Here is an 8,495-nt window from a genome sequence, read left to right on the forward strand (position 1 = left end):
AGTGGGATGAACCCAGAACCCCCCCGGGAGCCTCGCAGGAGCCGAGGGCTCTTGGTGCGACYGTAGCGAGAGCTTCTGCACGGCAGCTGCTCACAGCGCATGAGCGGAGCTTTGCAAAGCCGGGCAAAGCCTCAGGAAAGCAGCCCTTAGCTGCTACCAGGCAGCTTAAGCCACTCAATTAGTGCTTTACTAACGGCTACAATAATATTTTTAAAACAAAAACCAACACAAATGCTTCCAAATGTTCCTAAAATAGGAAAGAGTTCCTTGTGAAGAGGTTATCGAGGAACTCGGTTGCAGCTCTAACGGGTTGTGTCTGCCCACGGCAGATCGTTGCAAGGCTGCGTTCACCTGCGTGATGGATGGGGGACACAGGGCTCCGCTTCCCCCAAAACCCCAAGTATGTGACACCAGGCAGAGCTGACGAGGACCAGGCTGGAGCTCCCGCAGCGTCCCAGCTCCCTGTGAATCCACATGGAAAGGAACCCACGTGGAAAGGGCCAGCGCGGGGGCTGCTCTGCTGGGGAARGGTCAAGCACAGCCCTGCCCCGACCCAGGGGACTACAGTGACCTGCCGAGAAGCGGCAGAGACCCCAGCAGAGGGACCTGGCAGCTCTTGGTGAACGGAAATGTTACCGCACATTAGAAACGGGAGCGCAGCGYCATTCCGGAGCCCCCAGGACACGGGCAGCCCAGCAAGCGGCAGGGCGTTCCCAGGGGAGCCGCAGCTCAGCAAGGGCACGCTCAGGATCGGCAGCTACGAACGGGCACGGCCAAGTGATAAAACGGGTCAGGAGTAAAAACCACGGGATTTTGTAAAAACAACAGAACTGCCGTTCATTTCTCATTGGGTTCCCAAGTATTGGGTGCACTTACACTACATTGTCAGACTCTTCTTCACAACAGCTTTTTTTTAGGTGCTGGGAAACAACACTCAAAAAGCAGCTGCACGAGCACAAACATCCAACGCTGCCCATAAAAACCCTCGCACCGCTCGGTGGCCTCTTACCTTTAATGTTATTTTCATAACTTGGCATCTGCTGGGATACAGATGGCTGCTCGGAGCTACTGGCTTCCAAAACTAGGTCGATGGTGGCACAGATAGAGAGTAAAAAATAAAACTGCTGGGTTTTACCCACCGAAGGCAGGGCAAGGGCAGCAGCCCAGGGACAAGACAACGCCCCAGGAGCGCTCATGGGCAACACGGACCGTGTTAGAGATACACGCTCATTATTCCTTCCAGAATCTAATCATTCCTATGGGAGTTAATCCTTCTGCACGACATTACAGCAGGGAACAGTTTTTCAGCATGGCCTATGATGCACTGTTTTTCCTTTTTAATACTACATAAATGACAGGCAGCGCAAAGCAACGACCGCCGCACCAAGTCTTCCGAATAATCCCCAGGCCAGAGAGGACCAGTTTTCTCCTGGTCCCTGATCTTGTACAAGGCGTTTTGCCTGGAAAATGGCTTGCTGGGGTTTCCTTTGCAGGCGTAGGTTGGTGCTGGGTGTTTTTTAGGGCTGTTTCTTTGAATACATACAAACATTTAATAATATCATACCCTACATTGCACAAAGCCAACTGCAAAATTTTGTGCTCTATAGATWTTTTTTCCCGCAAAGAGAATTAAAATAACAAAAACCAGCACATACCACTTGGGGAGTGTATCACCCGCCAGATGTTCTGCTTTTTCACAGACAATTGTACCGTGATTTGTCAACGCATTCAGCAAATGTCTTCGGGAATCACGCGTGTAACTGGGATTAAAACGCAGCAGCAGGGCGGGACGCASACAGCCCCTGGGAAACTGGGGTCTATCTGCTTCTCTCCTCTGCAGAAAAAGACAAGAAAGGAGAAGAGAGGGATACCCCGGTCCCAGACGAGGGTCTGGCTGCCGGCTGCTTTTGCCATCAGGCACACGCTCAAAAAGTAAATAAATAAAGAGGCTCCGTGCGGGCACTGATACAGATACCCAGCGAGGTGCCGCCGCCGCGGCCCCCGGCACGAGGGAGGCTTTATTACAGCTAAATAAATAATGGAGCCCCTAGCAGCTACGAAGGAAGGTGCATTGGGTTAAGCTCAGCTCTGCCACGCTCCCAGAGAGCAAACACGGAGCTAAGGGAGCTCAGGCTGCCCGCAGCGCCCGGCCAGAGCTGCCCTGGTGCCCTCTCCCTGGTTGTAAGGCAAAAATTACACAGGATCAGCATTACAGAACACGAAGGTCTGGAAATTTAATCTAGCTCCGTTCAGGCTGAGGACTGATAACGTATTTCGCCCTGACACGCTGCTGTTTACTGCAGGGGAGCCACGTGCAGGCAAATAACAGCAGCTAAGCTAATGTCTCTCAAATAGCTTTGAAAACAGTCTGGAAAAGTCATTTGAGTGGATATTTTTGTTAGTAAAAGCAATGTTATTCTAATAATCAAGCTCTAAAGTGAGGTTCAGGGGTCTCCGGGCAAACCTGGCTTATTAGTCTTTTGAGTGCACCAGTATCTTCCTATTTTGTAAGCGTTCATTTGGCTGGTGCTCTGGAAATGCTGGTAAATTACTTAAATCTTCTAGTCTCCCTCAACTCCAGAAGCCGTTTGGATAACAGAATATACAAATCCTTTCCCTACTTTTTATCTCTTTGGAATTTATTAAAGAACAATATTTTAGGAAACATAAATTCTTTTCAACATGGCATTTTCATCGAGTAAAGACCTTAGCCCACGCACTACGAACAAGCAAATTCCACAACTTTTGCAAAACTTGGGGTTATGGGAGCATCCAGTTTCAAGATGCTTTTCCAATCATAAAGTTGCAAAAAAAGAAGTTACCCATTAATACATAGCAGGAAAACAGCAAAGCACAGATTGTGTCTGTTCTGGAAATTCCTACAATTAGAATAACATCAAAGGCTACGACTGATCATTGCATTTTTAATCTGGTATTCCTAAACATGCACTTAAAAATCTATTTCAATTTCATCTAATGACTGACAATCTACCAAAAAATCTCACTAACCTGCAAAGAGCTTCCTTTTGATTTGATATGATGAAATCCTTGTTTTGTCCATCTCCATTTTGCTTAATTTAGGCAGTATTTCCAGCGAGGACCTGGAAAAATGACTTGCCAAATTGGAAGAATAAAAATTCTGCTTTGACCTGAATCGCATTGCTCAGATGGAGAGCTGGAGAAAGCCACTTATTAGATTTGGGGCTATGCAGCAATTCATCCACGTTCATCCACAAAGTTAATGGCAAAAGCAGGAAGAGAACAAAGCCTCCGTGTCCCCTTGCCCGGCTCTAGCCACCAGAGCAGATCTCCTGCGCTAGACAGCCACGCTCCGGGCAGCCTCCGCCGGAGCGTTTTCAAAGGTCACTTCAGGTTATATCTTAAATCCTGAAATACAAGAGCCCTAACATTACACACGTAAGCACATATCCCATCGTCCTGCTGGAAAAGGTTCCACTGACCCTACTAAAATGCCACCAAAATGGTAAAAATGCCACCTATGACACCTTTGAACACCATGGAAGCACTTCCAAAATCCAAGCCACTTGCTCAGCAAGGATTTGAGCAGCTCTGAGCACTGGGGAAGGCTTCCTGCACATCTGTATCCCGCGGGAAGGCTTCCTGCGGATCTGTATCCCCAGGGAAGGCTTCCTGCACATGCCCACACTCCGCCCTGCAGGAACCAGGGCTGCTGGCGCACAGGGAAGGGCAGGGGGAGCAGATGAATCACAAAGCCTTCGCCCCGCAACACAGGTAAAACTCTGCGGGAATTCTCATAGGATTGACTGGAAACTCCAGCTTCCCCACCAGTAGCACCATCAGAACGGGAACCCTTCGAGGCCAAGCTCTGCTAGGAGCAGCTTTTTACTGAAAATACCTATGATGGGGATTGGTATGTCAGCTGAATCCATGAAGGAAAAACCACTTTAACTCATACTGAGACTGCTTTTTCAGCCTTTCTGCAAAAACTTTAAAGCACTTTTATGCCAAAGAAAACGCTTCGTTTCACCCCAAATTCGGTTTTTCATTTCCAGGACACGCACGGCCACGCAAGCAGAGCCCAGACCCAATATTCCCGGTGGCGCRGCCCAGCCGTGCCCGCTGCGAGGGCTGCCAGGGGCAGGGCGCCCTGGGCACGGAGCTCACAGCGGGCTCCCCGGAGCACCGCGGGCAGCCAGCGCAGCGGACACTCTGAACACAGCGCCTCTTCACAGGGACCTTGCTCTTCAGCTGTCCTAAATCCTTGCTGGAATGGCCCTCAGCAGGAGGCAGGGATGAGGAGACACAGCAGGGAGGTGCACGCTGAACATGCCATAGCAGAAGGGCCGGACAAGAAACACGAAGACAAGAATTAGACAAGATTAGACAAGAAATTAGATTAGACAAGAAGCACGAAGTGATCRAGCTCCTCATCTGAAGGTGGAAGGACCCCAAACGAGGTCCTGGAAAACGAGGAATACGGGGCCCCGCTCGCTTCTCAGAACAGTGATGGAGACGGTGATATACAAAAAAAAAATCCTTAAATCCTTAATGCTTAATACAAAAAAAAAAATCCTTAAATCCTTAATGCTTGGTTTTCTGCACTATCTGATGTGAAGCCAAGTCATTCTTGATTCTTCTACAGAGTCTTGTTTAAAAAAAAAGAAAAAAAGCTTGTGATATTTTAGATACCAGAACATCCAACTTGAGCAGCAGGGAACAGGATGTGACTGTTKCAAAGTCAGAACAGTAAAAATCCAGAGATTGGCTTTGCAGTAATTATTCAYGCAAGGGTGACAGATCCTGAGATCTCAAATCTTACATTTTACAGACWCCACAATTATCCCAAAAGTCACTCRAGTAGCACATCCACAAGGAACAGCACCTGGAATGTTTGCTGACAACTTTAAAATAATTATTTGGTACATTATATTAGTAGATTGTTTTGGGAGYACTGAAATAAATTGGCTTTTTGATATTTATCATCAGGAAAAATAACGAGAAACATCACCCTCAAAGAGGGCTGAAATTCCCTAGAATCAGGTTCAGGTTGTCGCTCAGGCTTGGGTGCTGGCGGGCGCACTACTGGAGGTGCTCTGCGTCTCAGCACTGCTCCCTTCCCATCCCGCGTGTTCATCGTGACACTTGGCCATTGGGCTGGAACATTCCAGCTGGAGGCAGGGTTTTTTCCCACCATTTTAGAAGTGTCAGAAGAAACGGTCCAGTTGCCTAAGAGCAAGGCTCAGAATAATTCATTGGCTTATTGGCGTTAAACGCATGGTCATTATGACCCCACAGCTTTTATGCTTTAGCGTTCAGACTTGCAATCTGATAAGCAGCAGCTTGTGTGTCAGGTACTTAGTTTTGGTGCATCTGTGAAATCCAAATATTCTGAGCTGGGGATGGGATTCAAATCCGTAAGCTGGAGCAATCCGCGGGGATTTAGCACCCTGGCATTTCCACGGTGCCAACCCGCGGCAAGCGCAGCCCAGCCCATGGATGCAAGCCCACGAGCAGAGCACTGCTCTCCTTGGGTCTGATCTCTGCCCCATCCGGACCACGCAGTCAAGGAGCCGCACCCAGCRGGAGCAGGAGCTGCAGCCGACGGAGCAGCCGAAATGGGAGCAGCGGCTCCGGCCGGACCAGGCGCCCGGAGYGGAGCAGCGGGCACTGCTCTGCCAGCCTTGAAACGTAAAGGAAAGAAACGAGGAAAAACAAATCAAAAAAACTCCCGACTGAGAAGGATGAGGACAAGGGATGAGCGGGGAAACCAGGCGAGCCTGGACGTGTCTCCGCAGCGACRGGCATTAGGGACGAGGGAGGAATGGGGAGCAAAGGCAGCAGAGGGGCGGCCAGCGGGGCCGGGGCTGCCTGGRCACCAAGAGAGGGCAAAGGTAAGAGCAAGGCACAATGAAAGCCATGGAGGAAACCTATAGAAAGAAACCTATAGGAGCAAGAGCAGTATTAGTTCTTCACTGAGGAAGGAAACCTATCTCACCAAGCAGGCTTGTGTCCTTGCTCAAAAGCTAAGGAAGAAGCTGATCACTAATAACCAACACCGCAGTGTAAAACTCACCCTGGCAGAGGGAAGTTCATCTTAGAGAGATTCGACCAAATTAGGATGCTTTAGATTGCCCAAGACTAATGGGCTTCTTCAAGGCTACTGAAAGGCCCAGACGAAGCAGCTTCCAGCCTATGACTGGTCACGCTCACAGGTGGCCAACACAACATGGGAAAGAAGCAGATAAAATACCTGTTAAAAGGGGAAAAGCTGGAAGGCGTTGGAGGAGAAGAGCCTGGTTAGCTCTGCCTTTGCTGTGGCATGGTTTACCATCRACACGTTCATATATATGTTAATGTACAGTGGCTTACAAGGAGCTCGTTGGATCACACCCGTTTGATGACTTCACACGTTTCCTACGTGTCTGCGGCTGCCAGCACAGGCACCCCTTTGTTCACATGGGAAGAGCCGGGCCCTCGGGAAGGGCAGGAAAGACAAATCCTAGAGCACGCACTGTTGCACAGCACCATGAAGCCTTYGGAATCAGCACCAGCTTCCTTCTCATTTTGGGGCAACCCAGTCCTCTTGCAGGTCCCGCTGCAGAACTGTCACCCTCCCACCTCGGTACCTGCAATTCCCCAGTGAGGAGAAGACAACGCTCCAAACAACACGGCCACAGCTCTGCTAATCCAGGAATCACCCAGCCACCAGAGCACATTGCCAGGCTGCTTTGGGAATACTCGTGAATTTACTCCCCTGGAAGCGTGCATGCTGCACAACAACCACCACAGAAGCTGCTGTGATGCCTTCACAAGTTGGGCAAGGCTCACCAAAGTAAAAGGCAGCTTTACAATGATTTCACAAGGCTTAAATCAGGCCTAAACCAGACACAAAGAAATGGGGAGGAACTATCCAAAGCAATCTGTCTTTTGCATCGCTGAGGTGAACGCTCCCAAGCAAGCGTGAACGTTCTTGGAAAGAGGGGTGCCAATGGCCCGGTGAGAAACGAGCAGAACATCCCGCTGCAGCAAAGCAGGAGGGGGCCCGGGAGCTCAGGGCTCCCAAAGGGCAACACATCCCGTTATCCCAGTCACTGGAATAGGCTGCAAAACACCTGGAGAAACAGCTCACAGCACAGCACTGAGGAGGAAAACTCACACCAGGAAAAACRAAATTCTTCTTAAGACCGAAAAAAATTTATGATGCCTACTCAAACTTGACATCAGTGATATTTGCAAGCCAGATTTTCATTCGCAAGTAACTTTTACAGAAAGTAAAGCTTAATTTTAATAGCTAAGATGAAGAGAACATTATAAACATAGAGACTGGCTTAGGATTAGTTTTTAGCTGAGTGTATATGACCAGTCCTGCTGCAGCTGGAAGCTCTTGGGGATTCCAGTATGTTAAGGACAGATGCCTCAGACATTTAAGTTGCTAAAATCAAAGCACGAGCATTTTCCAAGCCTTATTACTTGGCCAGACCTGGGAGTGCTGTCAGCGGGAAGCACTCAAGGCACATCCCCCATGCAAATTCATGCAAAACAAAGTTGAGTTCCCTTCTCCAAAGCGTGGGAAATGAAGCTGCTCAGTGAGAGGGCAGAACTTGAGAAAACAGGCAAAAGCTTTTCTCCCTACTAAACTTGTTCTTAGAAAWGTAGGATTTGTTTTTCCCGTATTTTTCCAAAATTCTGAGCAAAGCAAACAACCAGAATGCAAATTCTTAGATGAAGCTTTGCCAGGCTGGAAGGGGGAAGAGCACACGGTGACCAGGAGCACCAGGCACCTCGCAGCATGAAGTTATCCTCAGTTCCTTGCCTTGGAGCCCCAGCTGCTCCTGCAGGGGCTACCGGAGGCCTGGGGCAGGTACCTGCGGGGCTCCCTTCTACCCCGGGCACCACCAGCCCGGACCGTGTCCCAGCCCGGGACACGGGGGGAGCCGCAAGGCTGCRGGCCGCTTGTCCCAACCGCCTCCCCTGGACGCTCGGATGCAGTTCCTGTCCTGCCGGTCCCCGGAGGCAGCGGGAGCACTCGCAGCCTTGGGCAGCCCGGGTCCGACCCGCTGCGTGCCCGGACACGTTCCCACCGGAACATGAACATGGACCAAACGAGGCCTTATCAGACTGTGCAAACCCCACGGGCACATTCATCAACCAGCATTTTCTCTCACCATTTGTACAAAACTGAGAAGACTTTTATGCATTTTTTGCCCACTTGAAAACACATTTCTAAGTCAAAAACTTCTATTCTGGTCAGTATGGGCCTCTAATCTTCCAAGCTTACACTCAGATTGGTTTCTTCAAGYTTTAAATTGAAAAAATACTTAAAGTGACCACTCTTAAGTGCACATCAYTTGGAATATTTCTCCTCCTTTTCAGATCATACCAGGTCATGAGTCTTTCGTAAAACACGAAGCACAGATCAGAAATTATCCGTAGCACGCATACGTTTCTACCAGCCGCCGCTTCATTCCTACCATTTAACACTGTGAAAGAGAYTTCTGCTTCTGAGAGAAGAT

The sequence above is a fragment of the Nothoprocta perdicaria genome, unplaced genomic scaffold, assembly GCF_003342845.1.
Source record: "Nothoprocta perdicaria isolate Ctin4 unplaced genomic scaffold, notPer1 scaffold_107, whole genome shotgun sequence".
Taxonomy (NCBI): Eukaryota; Metazoa; Chordata; class Aves; order Tinamiformes; family Tinamidae; genus Nothoprocta; species Nothoprocta perdicaria.